Source organism: Lucilia cuprina, chromosome 6 (genome assembly GCF_022045245.1).
Source record: "Lucilia cuprina isolate Lc7/37 chromosome 6, ASM2204524v1, whole genome shotgun sequence".
Lineage (NCBI taxonomy): Eukaryota > Metazoa > Arthropoda > Insecta > Diptera > Calliphoridae > Lucilia > Lucilia cuprina.
Genome location: NC_060954.1, coordinates 2,353,924 through 2,369,799, shown reverse-complemented (window position 1 = coordinate 2,369,799; position 15,876 = coordinate 2,353,924). Strand labels below are relative to the sequence as shown.

The 15,876-nt window shown below is 27.8% G+C and overlaps 1 long non-coding RNA gene across 1 annotated transcript in view; it reads right to left on the bottom strand.

Moving 5' to 3' along the window:
• LOC124420720 overlaps positions 1-12,339 on the bottom strand; it is a 59,845-nt gene extending 47,506 nt beyond the window's left edge. The window contains exon 1 of the long non-coding RNA XR_006941324.1: positions 12,025-12,339. This is a non-coding gene — a long non-coding RNA (uncharacterized LOC124420720). The remainder of the gene's footprint in view (positions 1-12,024) is intronic.
• Positions 12,340-15,876: the final 3,537 nt, after the last annotated feature.

The window sequence follows — 15,876 nt, the reverse complement described above, 5'->3', positions numbered from 1 at the left end:
TAGCATAAAGTAATTGTTCTACAATTTCTGAAACTCTGTTGCATATTCAACACATAGTGATCATGATCGTGACAAAGTGATCGTATAATTCTTATGAGTTAATAAAAACATCTTTAAGACTTTTTTTCAGAAAAAACTTGTCCTTTTATTTATAAATTGTCTCTTATTCTAACTATTACAGTTTTATGGCAACCTGTTTCTTTTACAAGACATGGTAAATTTGCTATATGATCACACATTTCTTTATTTTTAAATTAGTTCTTTAGCCCTTTCAGCACATATATTTTCTCAATAAAATTTTAATTTTCGTTTTCTTAAGGAACTTAAGAATGATCTTGCCACTTACTGTGTGATCCTGTTACTTTACAAGACATTGTGACGTGATCATTTTTCCAGGAGAGTGATCATAGGAAGTTTGTTTTTTAATTAATTCTCTTTAATCACTTTCTAAAGTATTAAGTTTCTTCAAAAATTTCTTGCCATTTTCTTTGTGATCTTGTTAATTTACAAGACATTCGTGATCATATTTCCAGAAAATTGATCTTAACACATTTTTTCTTTTGTTTTATTCGTTTTACTTTTGTTAAATATTAAAAAATATAAGTATTTCTTTAAAGAATTAATAAGTTTTTTTTTAACCTTTTCACTTTCTTTGTGATCCTGTTACTTTACTAGATATTCTAGCATGATCATATTCCAGGAAAGTTTATTTTTGTTTATCTTACTTTAAAACCACCACTTTTTCTTTAATGTATATTCTTAACAAAGTATAAGGTTTCTTGGAAAATTTCCTAAGTAGTTTATTTAAGACCTTGCTTGTTAGTTTCTTTTCGATCTTGTTATTTTACAAGACACTGTTAAGTGATCATATTTCCAGGAAAGTGATCAAAAAAGTGTTTTTTTATTTATTCATAATGAAATTTATATTAAAATATTTATTTTATGTTTAAAATAACTTAAAAAATTTGCTTGAGATCTAGCATGATCTTTTTTCTAAGATAGTGATCTTAAAATTTAAATTTCATCTACTACTTCACTTTAAAAAAATTTCTAATAAAATAAGGAAGTTAAAGTGATTTCGCTCAAAATCTTGTCATTTGCTTTGAGATCCTGTTAGTTTATTAGACATTTTTAAGTGATCGATCATATTTCCAAGATCTCTTAATGATCTTGTGTTTATACTAAACAACCACTTTATTTTTCAGAAAAACATTTTATAAAAAGTTGAGTTTTTAAGCAGTTTACTTAAGATCATGCTATTTCCTTTGGGATCTTGTTAATTTAAAAGCATGATCATACGAAGATCAACATTAAAACGATACAACACTGACTGTGTATTTGACAAATTTGGATAGATCTGAGTAGAGATTTGAATTGAATCTGTAACAAATTAATCTTAAACTGAATGCAAATGTAAGATTGGACTCGGATTAACACTTGAGAAACCTTTAAGAAATTTAGTTAATTTTTAAATGTTTAACTCAAAGCAATTTTTCTTTCATTATTTTCATAAATAAACCTTATTTTTACAACCCTAAGAGAAACTCAAAGCATATTTCCCTTGTGTTTGGAAATTTTCCCTTACTCCTAAGCCATTACTTTCATAATAATCCTAATAATGTTTACTTGTCATTTATTACTTCTTCCATGTCTGAAGTAATGACATTTAATACTCATAAGTATTACTTTACCCCCAAAAACTAAAAACGTGACCTGAATACTTAAGCAAATATAACAAAATCAAAACCACCCTTGAAAAAAAATCCCAAAAATTCTTTTATTAAGAAAATTAAGTCTAACAATAGAATCTTTTTGAAAGATTGTAATCTATAAAGGCGTCAGATTGTGTTACAAAGAAAAAACAACCCTCAAAAAAAATTTTTTTTTTTAAGAAACTGAAAGAGTGTCGGTTAAGAAATAAGCGAAAATATCAAAAACGTCTTGTTACCTACAAAAACTGCTGAACTCCTGTTAATGCCAAGACATTTTTTGAAATTGAAACCGTTTTGTTTAAAAGAAGTAATAATTGGTATATTTCTTACATGTTTTCGGAAACCAAGAAGAAACGAACGTCTTGTTACTGACGTCTTTAAATCTTCCAGTACTTCAATTATTTGTAACGTCTTGTTACTTTCTATTGTAAATGAGAGCCTAGTTCATCCAAGACGTTATAGTTTTGAGTCTAACAGTATTTATACTCTCAAGAAACTACCCTGTTTCTTAAAGTTACTTTCCATATTTCAAAGTATACTTTGAAATACTTTGCTGTTTCTTAAGAAAATTTTAAAACTATGAGATCTTGTTTAGATTTTAAAAGTAACCGCTAACAAGATTGACTTGCTGTACAACTGGTAGCCTGATACTTTCAAGACATAAAACATGTTGGTTTCAGTTTAAGAAATATCTTACAAAAGAGATACATACATCATAGATGGTGCCATTTGCTATTAAAGTTTCTTAAGACTTTTTGTAAAAACTATTATTCTTTTGAGATTCTGAGAAAATTTTGAAGCTGATAACCTGTTACTAGTAAGACGCCAAGCATCTGGGTGTGTCAGATTACTAAGATCTCAAAAAGTAAAAAAAATGTTGTAAATTGTTTAACGTGTGTATTAAGACAATTTTTTTACATTTTAAACGTCTTGAACCTTTATGAAAAAAAACTGAATTGAAGTCAAGACATTAGACGTCAAGACATAAAACGTCTTGGAAATAAGATGTAAAATATTGCTTATAAACAAAAACAATTAAAGATATTTAAACATTTGACATTCCAAAAACATGAAGATTTTCAACATTTTTAAACTTACGCCTTTTATAACTATTATTCCAACTATAACTTAGAGCCACTGAAATCTTTCATTTATATTTTTTAGAAAAATATTCAGCTACCTGCTGATCTTTTCTAAAATAACCCACAAAAAGATCTTTAAAGAAACATTACAATTTACAGTCAAATATTAAACGTCTTAAAACGTTCTATTAAAACTTAGCTCCTGTTAAAACCAAGACGTTTCTTAGTATTTTTGAAGAAAAAATCAATAATTTTTTTTAGAAAACTATTCAGCTACCTGCTGATCTTTCATGAAATAAGCCACAAACAAAAGATCTTTAAAGAAACATTATAATTTAGAGTCAAATAGTAAAGGTCTTGAAACGTTCTTTTAAAACTGAGCCCCTGTTAAATCCAAGACGTTTCTTATTAATTTTTAAAGAAAAAATCGATTCTAAACAAAACAAGAAAATGATCTTGGAATCAAACTTCTTCAAAAGTAAAAAATGGGCTGTTGACAACTAAACTACAATTGAAGCTAAATACACAGAAAACATCTTGAAAAGCTGAGCTCCTAATAAGATCAAGGCGTTTCTTTGTATTTTAAAAGAAAAAAATCGATATTTTAAAAAAAAGAAATAAGATCTTGAATCAATAATCAAACTTCTTAAAATCTAAAAAAGTGTACCCTTGACGACTATCTTACAGCAAAAAATATTAACATTCTTTAAAAACTGAACTCCTGTTAAAACCAAGACGCTTCTTTGTATTTTTAAAGAAACAAATCGATCAATAATCAAACTTCTTAAAAAATGTGCCCTTGGCGACTGTCTTACAGCAAAACTGTGAGGGACTTTCGAAGATCCTAACTGCAAAGAAAGGCATAACATCTTAAAACATTCTTTAAAAACTAAACTCCTGTTAAAACCAAGATGCTTATTTGTATTTTTAAAGAAAAAAATCAATATTTTAAAACAAAACTGTGCCCTAGTCGACTTGACTGTCTTACAGCTAAACTAGAGGGGCTCTTGAAAATCACACAAATTTTTTTTCAAAACAAATACAAAACGTCTTGTAACGTTCTATTAAAACTGAGCTCCTATTAAAGTCAAAACGTTTCATAATATTTCTAAAGAAAAAATCGATATTTAACTATAGGGGACGGACATTGAAGATTTAACTAAAAAGATACATAAACGTCTTGTAACGTTCTACAATAACTGGACACCTGTTAAAACCAAGACGCTTTCTTTTATTTTATAAGAAACAAAAACTCAAAAAAAAAAAAACAAGCCTTGAAAAAACTTACAAATTAAAAAGAGATCTTTTTCTTACAATTTAAAGTAAACTTCAGGGATTTTCAAAGATCTATGTCTATCCAAACCACTCACTTTTTTAGACTGAAATGATTTTATTTAAAGCTGATTTTCTTCTAAACCCTGATCGTGTAAAAACACTGGTCACTGAGGTTTTAAGATTGTGTTGGGATCGTTTTTTTTTTAATGTGACCCTGGTTCTTCAGAGACAATGATAGATCTTAGAAAAAAGATCTTTCAAAACACGATCACTGAATTTTAAACAATTTTGTTTACTTTTTTATTATCTAACGAATTGTAATAGAACTGGGATGGTTTATGTCGTTAATTTTTTAATGTGAGTTTTTTCATGTTCGTGTGAATAAAAAAACGATTAATGTTCGTGACCTAAGACAATATTAAATAAAAATATCAAATATTTTTCAAGCATTGTACAAAAAACTGATCTTCTGTTAAAACCAAGAAATGGTTTCACATTTTGTAAGAAAAAAATGGATATTTTTGAACTGAATAAAAAATAGAAAATAAAATAAATCTTCCTTTGTCTATTTAGAGTCTAAATTTAAGACTCTAAATCAACTACCTGCTGCTCTAACCCATAATTAATAAAAACAAATCATACGAAAACCTTAAACGTCTTGAAATTTCCTACTAAAACTGAACTCCTGTTAAAACCAAGTTGTAACTTTCAATTTTAAAAATCGTTTTTTTCAATTCAGAACAAAAGATTTTGAAAGAAACAATAATTAAATAAAATATTTAATAAAATAACAACAATATTATAAAGAAATAAAAAACTTCTTGTAATTTCCTAAGAAAACTGCTTTCCTGTTAATTCCAAAGCGTTCTATTTTAAAAATCGATATTTTATAAAAGAAACGATCTTGCTCAAATCTACTATGTCTTGTAATGTTTTATATTAACAGAACCGAATGTTAAAACGTTTCTCTTCTTTTAACAAAAATATCGATCAAAACAAAACCACTTACAAAAAAACCCAAATGTTTTGTAATGTTTTTATAAAACTGAACTCCTGTTAAAGTCAAGACACCAAAAGTCCTAGTTAGAATAGTCTAGTTTATAATTAAAAAAAAATGTTCATTCTCTAATTCATATTTTCTTAAATAAATTTCAAAACCTGCTCAAAGCCTACTTGCCTTTTAAATAAGAAAAAAAATTACTTATTTCAGTTGCTTAAAAACTGATCACCTATTACTGCTAAGACTTAAAACATCTGAGTTTTAAATAACAAAGATCATGTTATAATTAAGAATCACTGAATCGTTTAAACAAACAATTTCATTTCTTCAAAATAAATTTTAAAACTTTTTTTAATAAACAAAATAACTCTGTTTACTTTCTTTAAAATCTGTTAACTTAATAAAATTAACAAATTGATTGGAAGTAAAGTGACATTTTAATTATATATGTTTATTTCCAAAATTGTTTTTTGTTAATGTGTATAAATAATTAAAGTGATGAGCAAGAGTAAAAGAGTAAGAATGATTGTATTTGTTTGTAATCTTCAAAAAAATATCAAATTTCTTTAAAACATAATAACCCTCCCTTATTTATTATAAGAAACTATTAGTTATTACACAAACTTAAACTTCTTACGCACTAAACAAACTGAATCCCTGTTTATTATAAGCCAATGATCGTGTTTTTAAGATTGTAATCATATTTTCTATGAACACTGTTGTAAGTTATGTGATTATAAGACAAAAAGAAATAAATACATGTTTTCAAACCCTCAAAATATGCTACATAAACTGAGACCCTGTTTCTTATAAGTCACTGATCGTGTTGAAAGACTGATAGCCTGGTACTGAGTTTTTCATAGGCTGAAATTAAACGCTGATCGTGTAAAAAAACATTATCACGATCACTGAGTTTTAAGATTGTGGTGTGATGTTTTTCAAAAGAAAATCTGTGACCCTGGTTCTTATAAGACAATAGATCTTGAAAAAGATATTTCATAAAAGACAACCACTGAATTTTAAGCACTGATCGTGTAAAAATATTATCACGAACACTGAGTTTTTAATACTGTAATGTGATCTTTTTCTAACCAATTTAACAAAAGAAAATATGTAACCCTGTTTCTCTTAAAACAATGATAGATCTTGAAAAAAAGATCTTTTTAAAACACGATCACTAATTTTTTTAGATACAGACGATTTCAATTTCCTCTTTAAATTATATATACGAACAAGAAATTTTTTTAAACTCAACCAAATGCCTGCTTTCTTGTAATACACATTATAAATCTAACACTTTTTCTGTAACACATCTCAGTGAAAACCACCATCACAATTTTCTTTAAGAACTTTGATTACTTTTCTTTTCTGTAACCCTATGACAAACCACCACCAAAAAAGCTTAATAGAATGTTTTAAATGCTCCCCACTTTATTACTTAACTCGTTGTCTGAAAAAGAACAATCACTAAAAGAAACTTAAGAAATCTGTTGGAGTTGTTGTTTCCACATTTTACTTTCTCTGATTTCCTATGAAAAACCTCCACCAAAAATTGTTAAGAAATGATTTTTGTATTCAATACAAAAAAAAAAAAACACAAGTGCATTGTGTTTGTAGAGAAAAATCAATAAAAAACTAGATAAAGCTGGTGGAAAAGAGATAAAGAAATGTAACCCATCTATTTTTCTTTTTATCTTTTTGTAACACTCAACACAATAAAAAGGAAATACATATATTTTCTTAAACGAACATAGAACAAAGGTTTATAAATAGCCAAAACTAGAAGAGCCTATAGTCTGAGCTATAGAACAGCCTATAGTCTGAGCTATAGAACAGTCTATAGTCTGGACTATAGAACAGTCTATAGTCTGGACTATAGAACAGTCTATAGTCTGGACTATAGAACAGTCTATAGTCTGGACTATAGAACAGTCTATAGTCTGGACTATAGAACAGTCTATAGTCTGGACTATAGAACAGTCTATAGTCTGGACTATAGAACAGTCTATAGTCTGGACTATAGAACAGTCTATAGTCTGGAATATAGAACAGTCTATAGTCTGGACTTTAGGACAGTCTATAGTCTGGACTTTAGGACAGTCTATAGTCTGGATTATAGAAAAGTCTATAGTCTGATCTATAGAAAAATCTATAGTCTGGTCTATAGAAAAGACCATAGTCTGGTCTATAGAAAAGACTATAATCTGGACTATAGAACAGTTTATATACAATCAATTTCATATATATAAACATTCAATTTTATTAGTTTCAACTTCAACATACAATCTAAATTCCAGTAAACTATTTAAACTTATTTTATTAACACGTGCCTTTTAGCAGAATTAAAAAAGAAATCGGCAATAAAATTTTAAAATTTAACATTGAAAATATGTGTGTAAAATAAAATTTGCAACCCCCTATGTTAAGTTAACTGCAAGCCTGTTATTAAAAACGTCTAAACTAAAAAACTGAATGCCCAGTCGTTAGTATTTTTCTTAAACAAAAAAAATCTCTTTTTGTTGTTGTCGTTAGTTAACAAATTACAACAACAAATCAAAAGTATTTAAACTAAATGTTAAAGAATTTTATGACGTAGCAACATGCAAAGTAAACAAATAATAATGATCGTGTGTGTTTTTATTTTTAAAGATCCAAAATTTCATGTTTGAAATAAATGAAAACCATTTTGAATGAATAACATGAATGAGTGAAGTGTGTGTGATCGTTTTATTGTGGACGATTGTATTGTTAACTTCATTAAGTTATATGAGTGCGTGTGGTGTATGACGATGTTTGGTTTATTATTCACGAATGACAAGAAAGTTGCCAGATAGAGGAATTACTATCAAAACAGGGAAATCATGGAAAGTTTGATACAAGTCTAGACTATAGACTGAAATATAGACAAAACTATAGATTATACTATTGACTTGTGTATAGAACAGAGTATAGACCAATATATATATTAGACCGTATACTACACTAGTCTTTTTACTAGACCACATAGTAAACTGCAGGCTAGACAATAGACTTGATTTTAGATTACTGATTAGAACATAGACTAAACTATAGACTAAATTATAGACTATACTATAGAGTATACTATAGTCAAGTCTATAGACTAGACTACAGACTATAGACTAAACCATAGAAAAGACTATGAACTTAACTATGGACTAGACTACAGACTAGATTATAGACTATAAAGTAGACTATAGACTAGATTATAGACTAGACTATAGACTAAACTATAGACTTGAATGTAAACTGGTCTACAGAATAGACTACAGACTAGACTAAATACATACTATAGACTAAACCATAGGAAAGACTATGAACTAAACTATGGGCTAGACTACAGACTAGATTATAGACTAGACTATAAAGTAGACTATAGACTAGACTATAGAATAGACTATAGACTAGACTATAGACTAGACTATAGACTAGACTATAGACTAGACTATAGACTAGACTATAGACTAGACTATAGACTAGACTATAGACTAGACTATAGACTAGACTATAGACTAGACTATAGACTAGACTATAGACTAGACTATAGACTAGACTATAGACTAAACTATAGACTTGACTGTAGACTTGACTATAGGAAATTTCCCCCGGATCCGCGCCTGCTATAGAATACACGAGACTATAGACTGGACTATATACTAAGACTAGATTATAGTCTAGGCCCTAGTCAAGACTAGACTATATTCTCGATTAAACTTTAACTCTTAGTTCATGCAGTTTCATGATCTTAAAAAAAATTGTGAGCGTTTTCCCTTATATTCTGGGTATAAAAAAATATCAACATCTGGCAACTGTTTGCTTTGTTTCATACAAAAAGCTATTTTGTTTGTCATAAGTACCCTGTGGTTATAACAATTAATTTCCATTCATTCATGCCGTCTGTCATATATTTTTTTTATTTATGTGTAAATGTCACGATAATTTCATGGATTTTTACTAGGCGAACAGTAATTTTAGTTAGAAGACAATAAGAAAGAAAATAAAAAAACTCTACATGTTCAGCTTACATTGTATAGTAGAGTAGACTCTGTAATGATAAACATTAATAAACCCTTATAAAAATACAACATTGAGCAGAGGAAACACGATAATATGGGTCGTGTGTTCAGAAAAAATAACAATGTAATATGAAAATAACATAAAAGTGAACATGTTAAGTTTGTAGTTGAAATTACTGCTAGCCTGTTAGATAACATTGGTAAAATATTGATTTTTTCGATTACAAAAAATTTCTTACAAAATATAACTTTTAAAATAACAAAAATATTTAAAAAATTTGATTTTTTTTAACATAACTTGCTGTTTATGAGCAAATTTTGAAATCCTAATAAAAATCATAAAATTATCTTGACAAGATCAGCAATTAATTATTAAAAGCTAACATAACAAACAAAAATTTTTATTATTTATGTTCATTTGAGCTAAATAACAAACGATCTTGGCATACTTAATGAATATGCTGCTTGTTGCTCTTGGCATATATTTTAACATTTTTATTTCTTTAGTTAAAGTACTTATAAAAGCATTGTAAATTAAACCATTTTATAAATAATAATGATCGTTTTTTCCTTGACATAATTTAAATATTTATTTAAATTTTTATAAAGTGTATCATTTGAATAGAATAACAGCAAAAACTACAAGCAACTTTTCTTAAAAAAAAAATCCAAAAAAAACAACAAAAATATAAAAACACTTGAACTTTTAGAAAAAGAAATTCTTGAAAAAAAAATCTTCAAAAAACAACTTCTTTATGCGTCACACTCACTACCCTCATGTTTAGGTCTGCAGTTTTGTACGTTTTTCTTTTAAGATCACTAAACATTTAATGACCCATGAAACCATAACATTAATATTCTTTTGTTGTGTTTATTTTCGAAAAGATCTTGTGTTGTTTACAAACAAAAAACTAACGAGGGTTGTGTGTTAAGTGTTTAAAATATGATCGTATACAAGATAAAAAGAAAAGTGTAGAAAAATTATTTACATGAGTTCATGTTTATACGAAGGCTGTCTAAGTAGTAAATACTGTATTAAGAATACTAAGCAGAATTTGTTTTAATTTATTTGAAAGAACTAGTACAAACATGACAAAACGGAGACTTTAGTTTAGGTTAATAATTCAAGTTTTATTTAAAAATGATAATTCAATATTAAAAATATCAAAAACTTCTTCTAGATCAACTATAAATATTACTAATAATTTCCACTCTATTAACGTTTCTGCTAGCCCATGAAAAACCTCTACTAAAGTATACAGATAAAAAAAATGATGAATGAAAATGATCTTTATTGTAAGACATTGGAAATATAAATATATTTTCTCTTAATATATTTTGAAACATTTTATGTAATTTTTTCTGAGTTCTTATGAAAATCCACCACTAAATAAACAAACAATCTTAAATAAAACAAAAAAATATATACGTGAAAATAATAGATAACCGAACCGACTAATAAATACAAATATTTAAGACGCAGAGATTAACACCGAATTGGGTAAATACCCTACGCTAGGCTAGAAAGAACTAAGTATAAACATTTAATTATAAACGTGAATAAGTAGACTTTAGTCTGAACTATAGAATAGACTATAGTCTGGACTATGGAAGAGACTATAATCTGGAGTTTAGAATAGACTATAGTCTGGACTTAAGAATAGCCTAAAGTCTGGACTATAGAATAGGCTAAAGTCTGGATTAGAGAATAGACTAAAGTCTGGAGTATAAAATAGGCTATAGTGTGGATTATAGTATGGAGTATAGAATAGACGATAGTCTAGACTATAGAATAGACTCTAGTCTGGGCTATAGAATAGACTATGGTCTGGGCTATAGAATAGACTATGGTCTGGGCTATAGAATAGACTATTCTGGACTATAGAATAGACTATATTCTATAGAGTAGACATTAGTCTGAACTATAGAATAGACTATAGTTTGGACTATAGAATAGGTTATAGTCTGGAATATGGAAGAGATTATAGTCTGGAGTTTAGAATAGATTAGAGTCTGGACTACAAAATAGGCTATAGTCTGGATTATAGACTGGAGTATAGAATAGACTATAGTCTGAACTATAGGGTAGACTTAAGTTTGAACTATAGAATAGACTGCAGTCTTGACTATAGAATAGACTATAGTCTGGACTGTAGAGTAGACTCTAGTCTGAACTTTAGAATAGACTATAGTCTGGACTATGGATGATACTATAGTTTATAGACTACTAGTCGAAACCATAGTCTACACTATAGTCTAATGCAACATAATTTACAGTTCGTACCGCATTCCAAATTCGTTCTAGTGCTTCAATTTAAAAAATACCAAAATGCTACACAATTTCCAAAATAATCATAGAAATTTCTATGTAAATGCACACACAACATAAAAAGCTATTGAGCGATAATATGTTACAAGGTTTTTTATTTTTGAAATTTTACATATTTCCTTTTCCCTTTTAGCTTTTAGTTTTAATTTTAAAAAATAAAGTATTATGTAACTTATCAATTTTCCTGAGCCCCTATGCAAATGCTATAGTTTTGATTTCACTTGACTTTTTTGAGATAATTATTCAATATCAAAATTTTTGGAGATTAAGAAAAATATTTTATGTTCCAAACGATTTAAAAAGCTATAGACATGTGATGTCACTAGTTTTGATAATTTTTATTTTCAAATAAAAGTGAAAATATTGTATAATTTTAAATTTTTGTATTTTTCTAAAACACTTTCAAAATTATGCTGCAGTCCCATTGCAATGTCTTTACATTTGATTTCACTGATTTTGATTGAAACCAAAAAACTATTTTTGTGGGCTTTCGGTTTTGTTAACAAAAATATAATAAATATTTTTTTGTTCAAAAGCTAACATTCTATTATTTCTGATTGCCTTTGAATTAAATAAATATTGAAATAAATACCTTGAACTTGATGACGTTTTTTGGGGAGAAATAACACACACAACACAATCAATAGCTGGACTATTGCTTAAATCTTCGACAAATAATTTCCACTTGTAATAAATTCCAATTATATAGATTTCAAACGTTATCTATAATCTAGCTGACAATTTTAATAGCAATAAAATTGATTACAATTTGTCACGATTTAGTACTTTAGTCAATAATTGCTTGTTTTTCAATAGGTGTTCAGGAAATTTAGTTGAAAGAAATTCTCTCTAAAATTTTCGATCAATAATATAATTTTTTGTTTTGAAGTAATTTTCTCTGCTAACAAAGATCTGTAATACATAGAAAAGGGTAAAAAAATCATTAATTGTTGGTAAAAGAATAGGCGATAATTAAAATTAGAAGGTGTTGAGGTAAATAAAATGAAAAAAAATATTGGCCAAAATGATTTAGACCTTGGTAAAGGAAAACAAAAATAAAAGTTAATATTTGCTTAAAACAACATAATAAAAGGGCAACAGAAATTTTAGTATGTACAATTTTTACACTCAAAAATTGTGACAAATTGTTAAAGTCAACTGATAACTAAGCACTTTCCCTTTTTAGCATTGTTATCAAAATAATCTCATAAATAAACAAATTATTAACCAATAAATTACGTCAAAATATCAAGTTTTCAGAAATTTCTACAAGAAAATCTGAGATTTTTTTGAAAAATCTTTTATAATTTCCAAGGCACACAAAATTATTTTGGATTTTTTTTATACAAACTGAACAAGAATAACATTAAATTTTAATCACAAAACCATTCTCTTTCTAACCACCATTGCTTTTTGACTTAGAGCAATAAATCGATCTATTATTATTTTGGTTTAATGGCGCAATTCTCTGAGGCCTTAAAATATATTAGATCAATAATATAATTAAGTACTAATAACTAGTGCTGTCATTATTATTTCAAAAAGTAATCAATAACCACAAAATATTGTCAGTTTTCAATAGGCTGGCAGAAAAGTATAGAAGGCCTTAAGGGAAATTATGGAAAGGGCAATATGTGTTCTATAGTCTTGACACACTCCCTTGGTAGACAAATTAAACAGAAAAACCATAAAATAAACAAAAATGACCGAACACACACACAATGTAGTAAAAGTGACTGTGCAGGCAGTAAGGTGGTTCACATTTTTGAAAATTAAGATATCTTAGATAAGGCTATAGTCTGGACTAAAGAATAGTCTGAACTATAGAATAGACTATAGTCTGGACTATAGAATAGACTATAGTCTTGACTATAGAATTAACTATAGTCTGGACTATAGAATAAACTATAATCTGGACTATAGAATAAACTATAGTCTGGACTATAGAATAACCTACAGTCTAGACTATAGAATAGACTATAGTCTGGACTATAGAATAAACTATAGTCCAGACTATAGAATAGACTATAGTCTGGACTATAGAATAGACTATAGTCTGGACTATAGAATAGACTATAGTCTGGACTATAGAATAGACTATAGTCTGCACTATAGAATAGACTATAGTCTGGACTATAGAATAGACTATAGTCTAGACTATAGAATAGACTATAGTCTAGACTATAGAATAGACTATAGTCTGGACAATAGAATAGACTATAGTCTGGACTATAGAATAGACTATAGTCTGGACTATAGAAAAGACTATAGTCTGGTTAAAGTGGACTATAGAATTGACCATTAGTCTGCACTATAGAATTGACTGTAGTCTGTACTACAGAATAGGCTATAATCTGGACTACAAAATAGGCTGTAGTTTTGACTATAAGTCTGGACTAAATAATATACTTTGGTCTTTAGAATAGAATATATTCCGGACTATAAAATAGACTTTAGTCCAAACTATAGAATAGAGTCAGGATTATATAAAAGACTGTAATCTGAACAATAGCATAGGCTATAGTCTGGGCAAAAGAATTAACCATAGATATGACTATTTAAGACATTGCAGACTCGACTAGGAATAAGATTAGAATCTGGATTGTGTTGGGACCACCCTACTAAACACTAACAAAAATTGCACTGTAATAAGAATTTCTACATATTTCTAGAATTACTGTAGCCCTGTTAAAAAAGCAAAACAAGTTTTTAAACAAAAACAAACAAGTTCTCACAAAACTACTCGACAACAAAAAGAAAAAAAGGAAATATGTCACCATTTCCGTTATAAAAATAGATAAAAATACTTCCGTTTATTAGAAATCAATGAAAAACAAATTTCATTTCATATTTGTGTGCTGCACACTGGTAATGTTTTTGAATTTGTAATAGACATTTACACATGACACTTATAATGTAAATCTTCAGCACGTGTTGTAATGTTGCTATAGCAAAGCATTTCTTAAATTCTTAAACGTTTACAACGGAAACATGTACCGGAAAAATATTACCCACCTTAAGGTAATATTTTTCTGGTTTGCTGCTGTTAGTTTTATGGTCAATGACAGCTGTTAAAGACAGTTACATTATAATAACAATTTTAACAAGGATAACTGTAAATTTTTACTTTTTGTTTTGCTACAGTTATGATATCCTAGTAATAGGACAGGTAAACATTCTGTAGATTTTAATAAATTTAATTTGAAAAATAGCTACGGTGAAAATTCAGATTCTTTACAAACAATTAGATATATTAGAGGAAGTACTATTCCTTCTATACATTTATGCCAACCTATTATGTAAAAGCGAAATATGTCACTAGGCTGATGAAAAAATACTAACATGCAACAGTAACATTTCCAAAAGTGGATATTTGTGTGAAATACTTTTAGTTTCCTGCAGACATTTTTATTTGCCCTCTTTTAAACTAGCAAATTGTTTTAACTTGTTTTCCATTCGACATGTTCTTAAAGTTCTGTACTCCTATTACTTAAACGTCAAAAATTCAACAAAAAGTAATAAATTTCTCACATAGTCAAACATGTAACGGAAAAATACTTCCGTTGGGGACGATATAATTTATGATTTGGATAGTGCAAAATGTAACGGTTTAAAAAAAAAAAACAAATAAATATTAACTTCGTTCAATTGTTTATGTAAAAAAAATGTCGACATATTGCCTTACAAGGAACAGTTGGTATTTCCGTTACTTTTTAAATTAACTACTCAAAATAATGGCATTAAAAAATAGTCCACCTATTTAAACATTATGTCCTCCCTTTACTACGGAAATGCAAAATATCATACTATTTTAGAAATAGTAGTAAGTAGTAATATAAATAAAATAGTATTAAGATAATTATTTACTAAAGTTATAAAAATGTTAATTTTATTATTTAACTACTATTTCCTATATTCTGCACTCCTTTTACAGCGGAAACGAAAAAATTTCATACTATTTTAAAATTGTTAAATTAGTAAGTAAATAAAGTAATATTACAAATATTTATGTACGAAAGAATATATTTTTACGTTTTTTACATTTACATTTTTCCACGACGTTGCGGTACGTGCTGCAAAAACCACCCTTACTTAGCTGGCAATCAAAATGTTCCATGTTATAGCAGGTCTGGAAAATTGCAAATTCTAAATTGTTATTAACCACTAAACAAGTTAAAAGAGAATGAAAAGAAAACAGAAATAGTTTAGTCAATAGTCTAGTCTATGGTCTAGTCTATAGTCTACACTATGGTCTAGTCCATAGTCTAGTAGAATAGACTATAGAATAGACTATGGACGAGACTGTAGTCTATAGTCTATTCTATAGTCTATTCTTTAGTCTAGTCTATAGTCTAGTCTATAATCTAGTCTATAGTCTAGTCTATAGTCTAGTCTATAGTCTAGTCTATAGTCTAGTCTATAGTCTAGTCTATAATCTAGTCTA